The sequence below is a fragment of the Mesoplodon densirostris genome, chromosome X, assembly GCF_025265405.1.
Source record: "Mesoplodon densirostris isolate mMesDen1 chromosome X, mMesDen1 primary haplotype, whole genome shotgun sequence".
NCBI classification, from domain to species: domain Eukaryota; kingdom Metazoa; phylum Chordata; class Mammalia; order Artiodactyla; family Ziphiidae; genus Mesoplodon; species Mesoplodon densirostris.
Genome location: NC_082681.1, coordinates 123,152,502 through 123,169,572, shown reverse-complemented (window position 1 = coordinate 123,169,572; position 17,071 = coordinate 123,152,502). Strand labels below are relative to the sequence as shown.

Here is a 17,071-nt window from a genome sequence, read left to right as displayed (position 1 = left end):
GGTGCTGTTATTTTGTGGCATCCTACTGAGGGGATGATAGGAGTGGTCCATACAAGGGGCAGGCAAAAAGGGGGTGCAGGTAATAAGAGAATTTAAAAACAATTTAATGTCTGTAGGGAATTTAAAAACAATAATAAAACTGACTAAAAGGTGTTCTGCTTTTTACTACCCCATGTGCTGACAACTCTAAACAATGTCATTGATAAAATACTCCTCCCACTGCAACTTGCCTTCCCCCCAGAACCTTGGCAGTTCTGATATTAAGCAAGTCCATCAACTATTTATAAAAACCCTGTTTTATGGAGCTTTGGTTTTTTTGTTGTTTGGGGCATGGTATGTAGGAGGTGGAAGGAGAGGAGAAGAGCTAGATGGAGATGCTTAACCCATCAAACAGCAAGAGTTTTAATAAATGGAGATTCCCCTCTCATGCACATATTGGACTATGTCTTAAGGTTTCCAAGGACCAAGAGGCAATATTATAGTAAAAGGAGCACTGGAGAAGGAGTCAGAATACCTGGGTTCAAGATGTGGCTCCATATCTGCATAGGTATGCAACTGAGGACAAAAGTTACAGCCTCTCTGAGCCTCAGTTTCCCTCCTTGTCAAGTAGATGCTCTGACCACTTCCCTGTCTGTCTACTCCACCTGCTTGTCTTGAGAAGCTAAGAGATAAAACATATAAAAGTGCTTTGCAAACTGCAGGGTCCTTTACCCATGTAAATCACTGTATTTATTGTAACAGAAACCAAAATAGCAGCTGCTTAAATAAGATAGAAGATCTAGTTCTCTATAAAAGTCCAAGCTTGTAGGCAGTCGATGGAGGTAGGATGACTTTGTTTCCCAAGGTCATCTAGGGACCCAGGTTCCTTCTCTGTTACTGTTCCATTATCCCAACAGGTATCTTTCTTATCTTTTATTTATTTATTCTATAAATTTATTTATTTTTATTTATTTATTTTTGGCTGCTTTGGGTCTTCGTTGCCGTGCGTGGGCTTTCTCTAGCTGTGGCGAGTGCGGGCTACTCTTCATTGCAGTACATGGGCTTCTCTTTGCAGTGGCTTCTCTTGTTGCAGAGCACAGGCTCCAGGTATGCTGGCTTCAGTAGTTGTGGCTTGCGGGCTCTAGAGCTCACGCTCAGTAATTGTGACGCACAGGTTTATTTGCTCCGCGGCATGTGGGATCTTCCCGGACCAGGGCTCAAACCCATGTCCCCTGCACTGGCAGGCGGATTCTTAACCACTGTGCCACCAGGGAAGTCCTTTCTTATCTTTTAGATTGAAAGTAAACCACCACCCGACACAAACTCATTCTTACCCACAAGAAGGAGAAAAGAATAAGTGGAGGAACATCACTTCTGTTCCTTTCTTACTGGTTAAAACTAAGTTACATGGTCTCACACTGCTGCCACAGAGGCTGAGAAATATACTCTGGCTGGGCAGCCATGTGTCCAGCTAAAACCTGAAGGCTCTATTGCTAAAAGTTGATAATGGATATGGTGGATAATATGCAGTTTGACAACAGTTATTGTCATTATTTTTCAGGCTAGTGGGTAAAGAACTGTTTGTTGTTTTATTGCTCTGAGGAATGAGAGAAGATGAAAAGCCCTATCTTTCCACTGCGGCTGATGAGGTTTAGATATATATCAATGTATCAATGCAAATGATCCTGGTTTAAATGAGGAATGAATTCCTAGAGCAGTGGATTTCAAAGCACTTTCATCTGGGGCCTGTGTGACTGACTGTTCTCCTAGGAGACCTCTTCAGTGTGAATTTGGACACATCTTATGAATACAGCCCTGTGCCTCTCGGGGACCAAGCCCAAATCCCAGGAGAAACATGGAATTCAGACCACCTTACCACTCTACTGACCCTATTCAGCGAGCTCCTACTGAAACAGTGGTACATCCTCTGGTTAGTGACTTATCATCCTCCAGCCCTCGTGTCACTGCCTCCATAATTAAACACAGACCATTAGCTATAACCCACTGCACCCACATCAATTATGCCAGTTTGGATAACAGCCACAGAAACCCTCCTTTCCTGTCTTCTGCCTCTCTGGAAATAATCCTGGTCATATCACACCAGTATAGGTAGAACTGCCTTGGCTTTTTTAAGATGTCAAATTAGAAAGGCTGCTATGCCATGATGGAGCAGAAGCTTTGTTCTTCCATACACTGATTAAAAGGTAATTTAACCTCTTCCAAAGGTGGTCCAGCCAATCCCCAGCAGTATTGACATTGTGTTAATGAGAAATTGCCCTCCAGAGTGATAAATTACCCTTCTGAGACTAGTATGCAAACCCATCTTCACTGGATAGCCCAGCCTTAAAGAGCAACTTGGTAGTTTCATCACCCTCTGCCCCCTTCAATTAAATGTGGAGGGGCTCATACACCGCATCTGAAATCCCAGAGCTGTGCAGATTAAAATACACACTTGTAGCCTCCTTAGTAATGCAAGCTATCCCAGTTTGCTGCTTTCCTCATGAGTGCTAGGCTAAGTTGACTGTAGCTCAGAGGCTATAGGACTGTGTAATCCACCTCATTCCTTAGAGATAAGAAAGTTTACCCCGAGAAAGAAGAGAACCAAGCCAAATGGTCTCTCAGAATGTGCGAGGAGCCTTAGCATTCACTTAATCTAATGCTTTCGTTTTGCACATGAGGAAACTGAGGCCCAGGGAGATGAAATATGGCCAAAGTTGTAGGATGCTCAAGCAGCAGAGATGGACTAGGATCCATTTTCTCTGACAATGGGGTCACTGTTTTCTACCCTCCTTCACACATCCTACCAAACTGATGACCACCTATACACCAGTTGTCACATCATCTAGAGATCCCCATTCCACCACCTTGCTTTTCTTCCCAGGTGAAGAAAGCACTCACGTTGCTTGAGGATGCAAGCCTGATTTCTTCCTGTGTAGCAGACACACATCTCCATGCACAAACTCAGGTGAGCAAGAAACACTGCATGTCTTTATTTTCTAATAAAGAGACCAGTCCTGTCCTGCCAAGCAGGACATTCAATCCCAAACATTCTTGACTGCTCTTCCCCCACTCTTCCGGGGTGTCAAGGTTCTGGGTCTCAGAAAGTGCTAAGATATCAGGGTGACCTTCTGAATCTCAGGGAGGTACAGAGGTATCATCAAGATGTCAAAGACCCAGCCCACAGGGCCCCTTCAGCTTCCCAGACTGCAGGTTCTTGTCTGTGCTGGGGGCTGGGGAATCCCTGATTGGCTGGGAGCCTAGGCCTTGGTCCTCCCTTCCTCAGCTCTATTGTCTAAAATTGGCCTGCTCTCCTGGTACTGTCAGGATGAAGACTATAGGGATCTGAGGCTCGCCAGGCTTTCAGACACCTTTCCTGTTCCAAGTCAGAGGAATTTCTTTTCAGTCTTAGGGAAATCCTTCTTGTTCTCCTCAAAAATATTCTCTCTCTTGTCTCATACTCTAGGACACCATTACAATTCCCTGGAGGGACCCAGGCTTTTTGAAACAAATGCCAGGAAGGAAAATGCAAGTAACTTCTACCCTTTGTCCAGCCCCAAACCTTCACCAGGACAAGAAAGAAGAGTGGGGAAAGAAATGGAAAAATGCACGGAGGGGAAATACAAATTATCTCTCAAAAAAATTATACTGCACCCAGTGACAGAAAGTTCCATGAAAGGACAAACAACCCAAATTCCAGTTCAGTTTTTCTGGGAGAAAGAATGCTGGGGGAAATGGTCCCAGCTTCATCTTGAAAGGAGCATGAAAACCATGAGATCATTTCTCCACAATGGGAGAGGCTACTACATGCCCTAAAAATGCAGCAATGACTACACCAGCTCTCGGGCCTTCCTTACCACTTGATTGTTCCTTAACTCCTTGCCACCTGGCTACAGATGCCACCACTCTCCAAAACAACTCTGCAGAAGGTCCTCACTGCCCAGTTGTCCAGTCCAGTGGCCAACTCTTTGTCTTCACCCTCTTTGACCTTCTCCTCCTCCCTGAAACTCTTTCCTCTGAGGGATGGTTGGTGACACTGGATCTTACCGGTTCACCCATTACCTTTCAGACCATGTTCTCTTTTATTCCTTTACTGGCTTTTCTTCCTTTCCTTTCCACTAATCAAAGGCATCTTCTAGGGAGCTGATCTCTAGCCACTTCTATCTCTATTTGATCTTCCTCCTTGATTAATCCACTCCTACAACTTTTATTGTCTTTAAATCTACATCTCTAGCCCCACTCAATTTCTTGAATTCTAGACCCAGAATTCCAACTGCCTTTTGATTGTTTCCTGATGGATGTGCCACCAGTACCTCAAACCAGCCATGTTCAAAACCAACTCATCTTTCTTCCCTAAACCAGCTTCTCTTTGTGATGCCCTTGCTCCATTGATGCATGACCATTCTTCCAAACTTTGGATCCATCTTTGACTCCTCCTCTCTGTTGTCCTTACATCCAATACTATTTTAATCTAAATAGATTTTACCTCCTCAAATGGAACATTCCAGGTATTATACGACAAGTGCAGAATAAAGTGGAACTCTCCATCAGCACACCATCTTTCTATTAATGCCATATAACATTAAATTAATCATGGTTATCATTTTGGCTTTTATCCTTCCATAATTTCTTCTATACAAATAAGTATTTTTACATAAAAGGGATCACCCTGTTTTGGAACTTGTTTTGTCACTTATATCATGAACACTTTCCTATTCCATTAAATGCTCTTTTCTACAGTAATTCTCAGATTCTAAGTGTGTATTGGAATTATCTGAGGGCACTTGTTAATAACGTATTTCCCTGGATCCTCCCCCAAAGACACTCATTTAGTACTCTGGGGAGGGCCTAGGAACCTGTATGTTTAACCAGTATCCCAGAAAACTCTAATGCATAAAGTTTTCAGATTGCAGTTGGAGAAGTACTGTTGGTAAAGCACAATTTTTAAGAACTGCCTCATTTTCTTTTGTTTACATTTACAATAATTTAGTTACCAATCCCCACTAACATGTATTCAGGCTACTCTCCAATTTTTTAATATTATTATTAGTTCTGCACTGACTTTATTTCTAGGCTTTCTCTTTACCATTCCCTCCACCCACACACACATGTAATTTTTCTTTAGGATAAATTCCTAGAACTTCTGGCTCCAAAGGATATGCAATATCATAAGCTATACATATATAGTAATATATGCCATTATATTATTCATTATATAATTATATATAATATATTAACATTATAGTAACATAATAACTATAATACAATAACTCAAAAATTAATGTTTTAATTACATGACATATAATGTAATAATATGTATTAATTTATATACGTCCAAGTGGGGTTTTATTTGGACCCTAACACAAGATTTACATTTATCCATGTTAATTTCATCTGGTTATATCTCACCCATTGCTTCAAGGGTCCTGATATTTTCATATCCTTACACTCCATTAAAAGTATTTGTTATTTTTCTAATCTCCTGCATATCTGATGTGTATCTTCTATACTTTCATCCAAATTCTGGGTGAGAAACAGTGAATGGGATAAGATTGAGAAATGTCTTACTGATCTACCAGAAACCTACATTACCAAGCACTCTTGCTCGTTCTTTAAACATTAATAACTTAATTTTAATAGTGATCAGCTTATGATTCTCAATCTCGTCTTTAAGGTTGTAGGGACAAAACTCACCACATGTCTGCTGAAGCTCACATCCACTGCCATCTATTTCTTAACTGATCTGCCAACCAAAGGAGAAAAATAGGTGTAATGGTTTTCTATATTCATTTAATGAGGCTTAACACAGATTCATAATGCTGTAGTGGCATACAACATAAGGCTGTGTCCAGTTTGTGTGTCTGAGCATGGACTGGGTGCTCTGTTCATCTCAGCAGGGTAAAAGTGTTGATGGCCCCTCTGGTGGGGGAGGGAGAGAGCAGGGGGAGGAAACAGAAGGCAGGATGCGGTGGGCTCACAGCAAAGGGAAGAAACTGGGAGGTGAGAAAGGGAGAGAAGCAGAGGAAGGATGCAGGTTGCCTGGTACTGTTAATGATAGCAACAGTAATAAGCTCTAACATCGATCAAATTTAGGAAGTGCCCAGCACTCTGCTAAATGCTTCCCATGGATGAACACATCTACTCTAACAACTCTGAAAGATGAGTAATAGGATTATCTCTATTTTGCAGATGGAGAAACTGAGGCACAGAGAGGCTAAGAATCATGCCCATCACCACAAAACCATTAAGTGGCATAACTGGGATTGGAACTAGGCCATCTGATGCTCCTTGTTAAGCATGTGAACTGCTCACCGCAGCACATATCATGTGTCATACTGTGATTATATTCTGGCTATTATTATTGGTGTACATGTGTGTATGTGGGTGCGTTCATGCACGCACACGCGCGGGCACACACACACACACACACAATGGCCAGGAAGCGAACTGCCATTGCCTTGGTTGCGTGCACATAAATGAGTTAGCCTTGGGAGTCTCTCCTTATGCTTACCTGCAAACAGTATTTTGAGGAAATGGACATCTGGGTGGTACCCATACTGAGGGTGACCAACTTGTCCCAGTTTTCCCCAGACTTCACCAGTTTTACCATAAGTCCCATGCCCAGGGAATCCTCTCTTTCCTGGGCAAACCGGAACAGTTGGTCACACTGTCCATACTAGCATGGAGAACCAACTGTATGTTTGTTTGTTTTTTTAACATCTTTATTGGAGTATAATTGCTTTTACAATGGTGTGTTAGTTTCTGCTTTATAACAAAGTGAATCAGTTATACATATACATATGTTCCCATATCTCTTACCTCTTGCATCTCCCTCCCTCCCACCGTCCCTATCCCACCCCTCTAGGTGGTCACAAAGCACCGAGCTGATCTCCCTATGCTATGCAGTTGCTTCCCACTAGCTATCTGTTTTACAATTGGCAGTGTATATATGTCCATGCCACTCTCTCGCTTTGTCCCAGCTTACCCTTCCCCCTCCCCATATCCTCAAGTCCATGCTCTAGTAGGTCTGTGTCTTTATTCCCGTCTTACCCCTAGGTTCTTCATGACCTTTTTTTTTTCCCATAGATTCCATATATATGTGTTAGCATACTGTATTTGCTTTTCTCTTTCTGACTTACTTCACTCTGTATGACAGACTCTAGGTCCATCCACCTCACTACAAATAACTCAATTTCGTTTCTTTTTATGGCTGAGTAATACTCCATTGTATATATGTGCCACATCTTCTTTATCCATTCATCCGACGATGGACACTTAGGTTGCTTCCATGTCCTGGCTATTGTAAATAGAGCTGCAATGAACATTTTGGTACGTGACTCTTTTTGAATTATGGTTTTCTCAGGGTATATGCCCAGTAGTGGGATTGCTGGGAAAACTGGACAGGTACATGTAAAAGTATGAGATTAGAACACTCCCTAACACCATACACAAAAATAAGCTCAAAATGGATTAAAGATCTAAATGTAAGGCCAGAAACTATCAAACTCTTAGAGGAAAACATAGGCAGAACACTCTATGACATAAATCACAGCAAGATCCTTTTTGACCCACCTGCTAGAGAAATGGAAATAAAAACAAAAATAAACACATGGGACCTAATGAAACCTAAAAGCTTTTGCACAGCAAAGGAAACCATAAACAAGACCAAAAGACAACCCTCAGAATGGGAGAAAATAATTGCAAATGAAGCAACTGACAAAGGATTAATCTCCCAAATTTACAAGCAGCTCGTGCAGCTCAATAACAAAAAAACAAACAACCCAATCCAAAAATGGGCAGAAGACCTAAATAGACATTTCTCCAAAGAAGATATACAGATTGCCAACAAACACATGAAAGGATGCTCAACACCGCTAATCATTAGAGAAATGCAAATCAAAACTACAATGAGATATCATCTCACACCGGTCAGAATGGCCATCATCAAAAAATCTAGAAACAATAAATGCTGGAGAGGGTGTGGAGAAAAGGGAACCCTCTTGCACTGCTGGAGGGAATGTAAATTGATACAGCCACTATGGAGAACAGTATGGAGGTTCCTTAAAAAACAACTGTATGTTTTGTTATATCTTCCCACTGAATACACAAGGGGGCATTGTAACCATTCAGTCATGCATTCCTCAAACATTTATTGAGCGCCCAATTAGAGGTGTGACTGCTGCACAAGAACCTAGCACCAAGGATGGGGTAGGGCAACAGGAAAGTGAGAAACCTTCCACAATTCCCCATCAGAAAGAATAAAATGTGTATTTAAATAAACAAACACTTCCATAGCACTGACTGTGTGCCAAGCACTGTAATGAGCACTTTACATCCTAACTCATTTAATCCTCACAAATACCCTGTGGCACAGTTACTATTATTATCATCCCCATTGTGAAGAAACAGAGGCAAAGAGGGGTTAAGTACCTTGCCCATCACACAGCTGGCAAGTGGCACAAAGCAGGATTCGAACCAAGGCAGGCCCTCGTTGCTCCAGAATCCATGCCTTCAAACTGCTGTGCTCTGCTGGGAAAAGGACCTTGAACCCCGCAAGAACTCTGCATGGCCTCAGTCTCTCTTTCCAGCCCTGCTTAGGGCTTTTTCTCTAGCCTGGTGGTTCTTGAACCCTGTGCGCACATTAAAATCACGCAAGGAGTTGAAAAATAATACTCATTCCCTGGGGCCCCACTCACAGAGATTTCGATTTACCTAAGTCACTCTGATCTGGACCTCAGGATTTTTCAAAGCTGCCCACAAGGATCTACTGTGTAGCTGGGTCTGAGAACTGAGGTGGCTAGGTCCTCCCCTCTAGCAAGCTGGGCTACGCCCAAGCCCAGTCCTCTGATTTGGCGCTTCTCAAATGCTAATGTGCAAATTAATCAGCTAAGGACCTGATTAAAATGCAGATTCTGATTCAGTAGGCTTAGGGTGGGGTGACATGGACCAGAGAGTCAGCATTTCTAACCAGCTCCCAGGGTTTGCTGATGCTGCTGGTTCATGGACCACCTCTGGAGTAGCGGTGGTCCTTAGACCAGAAGCCTCTGTATCCCCTGCTTGTTAGAAATGCAGACTGTCAGGCCCCACCCAACACCAACTGAGTCAAAATCTGCATCTTAATGCACATTCGAGTTTGGGAAGTGCTGCTCAAATCCTGAGCTTCCCACAGGTGCTGGGAATGGGTTTCAGATGTGCCAAGGTATTGTCTCCCCTCAGCTCTCAGGAACTTGGTCAGTGACCTCCAGGGTCCAGCTGCAAGCAGCCTCACTCACCCCCTGTGTATGCAAATATTCTAAGATTCGCCACTGACCACATGGAGAAAAGGGTGAGAAGTCCTGTTCTAATCGAGTCTTGCTGCCCCCTTGCCTCACACTTCCAGTAAGCCTTTGCTCACACTGTTTCTCCCAACTGGGTAGCCTCTGACCAACCTTACCTAATTTCTGAAGTTCAAGCTCATGTCCTAGTTCTTCTTCTACGGAACCATTCCCATTTCCATGTGGCCATTTCAGTCCAACAGAATTTTCTTTTCGTATAACAAACACATGATAGCGTTTCCTATGTGCCAGGCACTATTCTAAGCCCTTAACATTATTCATTCATTTAACTCCCATTTTACAGGTCAGAAAAACTGAGGCACAGAGCAGTGGGGTAAGTTTCAAGGTCACATAGCTAATGAATGGTAGTGTCAAGATCGAAACCCAAATAATGTGGCTTCGGAATCACCACACTGAACCACAACACTAAGATTCTTCTTGCTGCTGTGGGACTTAGAGAAGAATTTGCAAATGATACAGTGTGTGGACAGTGAAAGAAAAGATATTTGTTTTCCGTGGCTGCTGCAACAAAGTAGTACAAACCGGGTGGCTTAAAATAACAGAAGTGTGTTCTTTCACAGTTCTGGAGACCAGAAGTCCAAGCTCACATTGTTGGCAGGGTCATGCTCCCTTTGGAGGCTCTAGGGAAGGATCCTTCTTTGCCTCTTTCTGGCTTCTTGGTGGTCGCCAGCAATCCTCCATGTTCCTTGGCTTACAGACACGTCACCCCATCTCTGCCTCCATCATCACATGGCCTTCCACTGTGTGTCTCTCTGTGTCCTCTCCTCTCCTTAAAAGGACACCACTCATTGCCTCAGGGCCCACCCTGGTCCAGTATGGATGGATTCATCTTTAATTACATTTGCAAAGACCCTCTTTCCAAATAAGGTCACATTCTGAGGTTCCAGGTGGACATGAATTTGGGGGGGGGATGCTATTCAACCCAGAACAGAAGAGCACAGAGATTGTCTCAGGGAAGAAAGTGTCTCTTAAAACTCCTCAGCTGCTCACTGTTTGGAAATACTGCTGAAGCCTTTGGACCCATTACCGACGCCCTCCAGATGCAGTGGAGGTGCAGCAAGCAACCCATGGAGTAGCTGGACATTTGGGTCAACGGAATGCAATTTCCTCAGTGCCAAAATGACAGCATTTTCCACCTCCATCCAGGGTTGAACATCTGATAGTGCTGGCAGGTTCTCCCCAGACCAAATCGATCAGACTGATTTTTGTGTACAACAGGTACAATAAAGCTGCCACTTCTGAGGATTTTGCAGGTGGCAGGTACAAAGGTGACACATGCACTGTTCAAGTGGTCAGGCAATATCCAGGTCAGCATATACTGGCGAAGCAGGCTCAGAGGTCCTGTGGTGGAGATCTTTCAGGAGAACTACTTGGACGTCAGCACTTCTCTGTGAAATATCCAAGTCCTTTCTATGACAAGCTAAGAAGGAATCCTGTCACCACCACTCCAGGGCTACAGCGTGGATATTCCAAGCCAAGACCAACTGAAGCAACATGCAGAGGAAAGTTCCAACACCAGGAAAAGAACCGAAGAGGTTGGTATCCCTATGCTGCCGACCTTACCACATGCATGCAGAAATCCTAGAGAGGGAGATATGTCCTACACTGTTTTAGGCACTCTGGATGGCATGTGGATTTTGAATGAGTCAGTATTAGAGCAGTGAAATGCTGGGATAAAAGTGGAAGCTGCTAATACAGATCAAACAAGTAAAAAAATATATGGAACGGAAGTGACAAAAGGTAATGGAAATAGAAAAAAATGACCGTGGGGACGCTACATCCTTATGTACTGACACTGATGGAGAAGGTGCTTCTGAGGATGAGTGGTAGTGTTACTGAGTGCAAGAAATCAAACTCTTCAAACGAGAGGTGTTTCCATGCTGGGCCCTGAGGAAAGATCAGTACCTAAACTGTGCCAAGTGAACCCATCAGCTCTTCATTCCTGTTATAACTGCCCCACCTGAAAAGAAGGAAAATGAAGGAATTGATGTCCCTTATTGCCAAAGAACCATTTCGGCCAAAGATCTTACAAAAAGGGAAGAACAACACAAAACTTTCTGATCTCTGTAGCTCAGAGGAATTCTCGGATGTGGCTCACAGCTCTGAAAGCCCACAGACCATCGCAAGCACACGAGAACAATCAGGCGGCCTTTCCTAGCAGAGAGCAATCTCTTGAAGCCGTGTAGCATGGGTGAGAAGCACCCATGAGATGGGAATATTATTCATGGAAGCACAGGCCACCCTGTCACTTGTCACAGCACCAGAAGATTAAAGAAGCCTGGGGCGTCATGCCCTCTTTGCAAGAAGATTCCGCTGGTTATTAAGATTTTATGGCCAAGCTGAATCGGTGGGTTGCAGAGAAATGATTACCAGGGCCAGGTCAGGATAAAATCATCAGTACTGAGCATCTCCACTCAGTGTGACGTGGGGCATCATCCACCGTTCATTGGTTCATGCAATTCATGCATTTTCTTTTCTAGATTCATACAGAATTCAAGAGCAATTCTTTAAAACTAGATTATCAATCTGGGGACTCCATTTACATGAAAAGTTATTTTAATTACTACATTGTTCTTCAAAAAAAGGTTCTGGGGGGAACAATTACAAAGATAAATGGGAAAATACCTTCATTGACCAAACTCTCTGAAGATTAACCTTTTTTTTTTAACATCTTTATTGGAGTATAATTGCTTTACAATGGTGTGTTAGTTTCTGCTTTATAACAAAGTGAATCAGTTATACATATACATATGTTCCCATATCTCTTCCCTCTTGCGTCTCCCTCCCACCCTCCCTATCCCACCCCTCCAGGTGGTCACAAACCACCTAGCTCATCTCCCTGTGCCATGCAGCTGCTTCCCACTAGCTATCGATTTTACGTTTCGTAGTGTATATATGTCCATGCCTCTCTCTCGCTTTGTCACAGCTTACCCTTCCCCCTCCCCATATCCTCAAGTCCATGCTCTAGTAGGTCTGTGTCTTTATTCCCGTCTTACCCCTAGGTTCTTTATGACCTTTTTTTTTTCCTGTAGTCTCCATATATATGTGTTAGCATACGGTATTTGTTTTTCTCTTTCTGACTTACTTCACTCTGTATGACAGACCCTAGGTCTATCCACCTCACTACACTACTGGGCATATACCCTGAGAAAACCATAATTCAAAAAGTCATGTACCAAAATGTTCGTTGCAGCTCTATTTACAATAGCCAGGACATGGAAGCAACCTAAGTGTCCATCATCGGATGAATGGATAAAGAAGATGTGGCACATAAATACAATGAAGATTAACCTTTTCCCTAGTTAATTTTACTCCCCACACTTCTCTTTTATTCCACAGGAGAATATCCTTAGGCATGAAAATCCAAGGTGGCTACGAGAAAAACACTAAAGGTAATAATCAAAAAACATAAATAATGTGACATGCTACTGATGACTTTACCTTACAGTCAAGCTACATGGTTCTGAGAAACCTAAAGAAAGAGTAAGAATCTTGAAAGAAGAGAGATTTATTCCACATATGCCTAGAACAATGGTTATTAAACTTCTTGCTAACACACCCTTAAAAGAATTTTGAGAAACTGTACACTCTTTTCCACATTTTAAAAATTGAAGTGTAGTTAATAAAAAATAAAATACACAGATCTTAAGGGTTGCTTTCCTATGAACTGTAGACATTTGAGCACCCACAACTGAAAACAAGCTATAGCAAATTTCCATCACCCCAAAATCGCCCCTTATGCCCCTTTCCAGGCAATCCTCCATTTCCTGACTCTCACCCTAGATTAGTTTTCTTCTGGCACATCTTTAACTTGACATCTAAAACTTTAAAATACACATAATTACTTACAAAGAAAAAAATGATTAGCTAAAGCTTTCCATAGTTCCTTGGTGAGGAAGGATTGAAAGTGAATATGGAACCACCTTGTGTACTATTTGTAGTCTGCTATATACACACTTTGACATAAAGGTGCCTAATTCTCACAGTTTGGGCTTAGGTATTCTCTCAGTCTTTTCTTGGCACTCTTTATTTATTATATCCTGAATAAAATAACCTCACTGGGATTGGTAAGAACATTTGCAACTACGAGTTTAGTGCTCAAAGTTAACCAATCAGGTTAACGGTATCCTTTCTAGAATGCTGCCTTCCTTAACAAGAGTTAGGAAGGGGAGGTAGGAAAGTGTGCTCCCTGCTATATTTGATCATTCCGCTGGCATGTATCAGAGCCTGCCTTGAACCATTGGATAACGGTTTGTGGATGATATATTTTATTCCCCAGCTAGACTGAGATATAATGACAAGGGAACAGAAATTGGAACCATAAGATTCAATTCTGCCCTTAAGTGATCACGGACAGATTCCTCAAACTCTCTGAGCCTCTGTAGACTCTCATAAATGGGACTAAAACCCACCTCGCTGGGAAAAAATTAGATAAGAAGAATAAAAGTGCTTTGTAAAATGTCAAGTTCTCATCACTGGGACTTTCTCATTATTCTTTTAATCAGGAGTTCACTCTTATGCTTCTTTTAACCCTCGTTGAGCGTTGCATGTAGAAGGTCTTAACAAATATGTGTTAACTGAGTGATGTATTTGTTTATAATAAACAACAATAAAGAGTTGTAAATGTTATTTTTTAGGGAATCAAAAATTTACAAATTAGATTCTCAATTTGCACATACATATGAGTACAGAACTCTTATCTCTGCTTAAAATACATATATAAGGGCCTCCCTGGTGGTGCAGTGGTTAAGAGTCCGCCTGCCGATGCAGGGGATACGGGTTCGTGCCCCGGTCTGGGAGGATCCCATATGCCGCGGAGCGGCTGGGCCCGTGAGCCATGGCCGCTGGGCCTGCGCATCCGGAGCCTGTGCTCCGCAACGGGAGAGGCCACAACAGTGAGAGGCCCACATACCGCAAAAAGAAAAAAAAAAAAAAAATACATATATAAGGTACAAGAAACAAGCCACAGTTTACAAAAGAGTGATCTGCAAGTTTCCTTCCTTTATTAATTTGAAGATCTATATGTAAAATTACCACTACTTAATCTTCTTCCACCAGGTAAGTTAAGTAATATCAATACCACATAGTGTAACCTCTCTTTGGAGCATCTACTTTCCATCCTTTATCACATCTGTAGTTCTCCTGAGAACCATTTCAAACATTTTCACACTTGTATAAATTGTAAAGCGCAGAATAAGAAATACTGTTCTGCTAAGAGCATGCCATAGTTGATTTTATGAATCTGGATAATTTAAAAGTCCACCAAGCAAAGCACTGTTAAGGTCCCAACTATGAACCAGGTATTCAAACAGGAATTTGGATACAGAAACAAGATGAAGGGGGGCAGGGTGCTGGCCAAGATGGATAAGCCCTCTACATCCTATCTGCCCCACTGATTACAACCGAAAGCTCTAGACAGGAGACAAAAATAAGTACAACCACAGTTCACTGAGGACTTGGAAAATAAAATAATAGCAGGCAGACTGGAGAGGGAAATAAAACTTGAAGAAGTCAGTACTATGTTGAATTTCTTGTTGTTGTTGTTTTTCCTCTTTTATTTCCCAGTTTTGACCGCAAGGTAGCCCAAGTTGCAGAACTGTGCAGTGGCTCCATCCACCTTGAGGCTCCTCCTTCCCAAACATTCTGAGTCCTCTCTACCCAGCTGAGGGGAAAGAGAAGGAGGACATGTGAGAGGTTTTAATGGGCCAGGCCCATTCATGGGAATTGGTGCACATCACTTCCATCAACATTCCATTGGTCAGGACTCAGTCACATGGCCACCCCCCAACTGCAAAGGATGCTGGGAAATGTAGTCCAGCTGTGAGCCCAAGAGGAAAAAAGTAAAATATGGATACTAGTTAGCACTAAAATAGTCTGCGCCACATAAGTGCTTTGGTAGACAAAGGGGTGTACAGAGAGCTTTGTGAACATAGAGGAGGGACTTCTAAATCAGAACGAGGAGACAGAGACCAGAGAAGGCTTTCTGAAGGAGAGGACATGAATTTTGCAGGATAATCAAGAGGGTGAAAAGGGGAGCATGGGAGGAGACCACAGCATGTGCAAAGATGCAGAGGCAGGAAATGTGCGAATGAATTTGGGAGAGCCCAAGTGATTCCCTCTTCCTTAGGCATTAGCTGTATAAAGAAAGAGCCAGGAGATGAGTCTGGAAAGGGAGGCAGGAGCCAAGATTTGAGCCAGAAAAACTCTGCAGCATCACTGATGTATTTAAAGCAGAGGCCCAGAGCATTTGATTTCTAATTTAGAAAGAGCCTGGTAATTATGTAGAGGGTGGCTGGAGCCAGGAATAGGAATTAGGAGACTTCCCATTTTCTAGGCAAGAAGCAACATGGGCTTGAAGTAAGCAGTAGGGTGCAGTGACAGAATCAGATATGAGATTTGAGATATTCATGAGTCAAAATCTATAGAACTTAGTAACTAATTGTGGTAGATGATATTATGACAGGAGTCAAGGAAAATTCCTAGCTTTCATTCATTTACTGACTCATTCATTCATTCAACAAATATTTATTGAATATCTACTGTGTGTGTGTTCCTCTAGGTGCTGGAGACACAACAGTGAATAAACAAGCAAAGTTCCTGTCCTCATAGAGTTTACATTCTGGTGGAAGATTTTAAAACATTAACAAATATAAATTTATAGTGTGATTAGGGTTGCCATATTTAGCAAATAACATGTTATGTTTGAGATGTCCTTGTGGGACATCTGTGTGAGGGTTGGTTAACTGTATGTTATTTCTATGAGTCTGTTGGCCAGGAGAGAAGCCTTGGCCACAGATGTAGATTTGGGAGTCATGAGCATATGGGTAGTTGTATGTGACCAAAAAAAAAAAAAAAAACCCCAAAAAACAAAAAACCAAGAAAACAACAACAACAAAAAAACAAGTAAGGGAATACATTGGCTGAGGACACCAAAAAGTTCAGGGTTGTTTCTCCAGCTTCAAGCATAGCTGGATCCAAAGGTTTAAATGACAGTATTGGATTTCTGTCTTCTTTTTTCCTCTCTTGGACTTTCTTGGGCTTGATGGCCCCTGGCAACCCCAAAGTCCCCAATTTGCACATATTCATTCAACAATTCAGCAGAAGTTTGCTTTTGTTCTGGTTTGGTATGGTTCTTCTGATAGTTTCAGTGGAAAAGTCTCAGTGAAGGCTATGATTGGTATATTAGGGGTTACATGTCTATTTCTGAGCCAAGGCCTGTAACTCAGAGCATGACACTTGGGGGATGAATAAAAAAGACAGCCCTGCAAAAGAGATGGAGAAGGAGTGGCCAGAGCAGTAGGAGAAGATCCTGAAGCCGGTGATGTCCCAGAAACCAACTCAGTGAGTTTCAAAAAGGACTGAGTCAACAGTCACAGAGGAGGCAGTGAAAACCAGGACAGGAGGAGATGCAACCCAGTAGCCTGACCATAAAAGGCCATCAGGTAAAAAGCTAGGCAGTGCCCTTCGGAGGATGGAAGGTGGTACTAAGGAGAAGCTGGTAGAAAGTACACCAGATGTCTGGGAGGAGGATCTGGGAAATTAACTAAATCAAATGTCTCTAAATGTCTCAGCTTCTCAAACTGAGAGGCATATCAAGAGGACCAGGAAAGCCATGGGCTGAACACGAAGCATCTCTCCTGACTCTCAATTCTGCTATATTATGGCACAGGATGCAAAAATCTGTGGGGATTTTAAGTGAAAACATTAAACTTTAAAGAGATTTGTACTTGGAAGAGGACTCCTTCAGACTATACTCCCAG

At 42.5% G+C, this 17,071-nt stretch overlaps 2 pseudogenes; both read left to right on the top strand.

Moving 5' to 3' along the window:
• Positions 1-10,430: 10,430 nt before the first annotated feature.
• Positions 10,431-10,896, top strand: LOC132481778 (protein Mdm4-like; annotated as a pseudogene).
• Positions 10,897-10,906: 10 nt separating this feature from the next.
• Positions 10,907-11,654, top strand: LOC132481777 (protein Mdm4-like; annotated as a pseudogene).
• The last annotated feature ends 5,417 nt before the right edge of the window (positions 11,655-17,071 follow it).